Here is an 849-nt window from a genome sequence, read left to right on the forward strand (position 1 = left end):
TAAACTTTCATCACGTGGCCATTGCTAATAGGCAACGACGTGTACGGACGGTTCTGCATTTAGCAAACCGCTGGCTAACCAACACTTTGATACAGTTAGATATCATTTTATATTATATCGCTTAAATTTAATCCATCTTCTTCAATTAAATATGACAATTTCATTTCGACCTAAGTCGTATTTTATTTAGGTTTGGTAATCTGATTAAAATTGGCCGTTTTTACGTGAACAATCTCCACAAATAGAACAGCAGGAAAAATATAAATAAAATTGGTTTGAAGCAGTCACATGTATAGGGATAGGTTATAATGGGGAATGTTACAATGAATAATTGGGGATCGCTTCTCGGCCTTTGGCTAAGATCATGTGTAGTATCTGTTCCATTTCGAGGGGAATGGTGATGCACACCTGACGATAATCACACAGTCACAGTCCCGATGCAAGGGGACTGGGGTTAGAAGCGGATCAGTCGTTCAGTAGTTTGGTTTTCGTGCCGGCCAGGTTCTTTCCTGGGCGACTTTTTCTTAAAAAGTATTGGGGTAAACAAAAAGTATTTTTCTCTTCAATTAAACGTTCAATCCTAGCTAACCTAAAAAAGAAGAAACGAAGGAGAACAGAGAGAGAAAGATAAAACCAATAACAACTTGAATTTGAAGATAAATTGGCTGCTAAATTAAACAATATACATATCATAAAGTTTAAAATATGGATTCTTTCACCAGTACAATTCTTTTCGGATGATGAAATGTGTTTTAAGATCATGGTTATAACAAGTATACGATATAGTACAAAGTAAGTTATTGTACAGCACAATAGTATTATTATAATAATTTACAGCACACGATCAAG

The 849-nt window shown here is 35.2% G+C and overlaps 1 pseudogene; it reads left to right on the forward strand.

Moving 5' to 3' along the window:
• Nucleotides 1-337: 337 nt before the first annotated feature.
• On the forward strand, nt 338-423 carry LOC139976586 (U2 spliceosomal RNA; annotated as a pseudogene).
• Nucleotides 424-849: the final 426 nt, after the last annotated feature.

Source organism: Apostichopus japonicus, chromosome 11, assembly GCF_037975245.1.
Source record: "Apostichopus japonicus isolate 1M-3 chromosome 11, ASM3797524v1, whole genome shotgun sequence".
NCBI lineage: Eukaryota > Metazoa > Echinodermata > Holothuroidea > Aspidochirotida > Stichopodidae > Apostichopus > Apostichopus japonicus.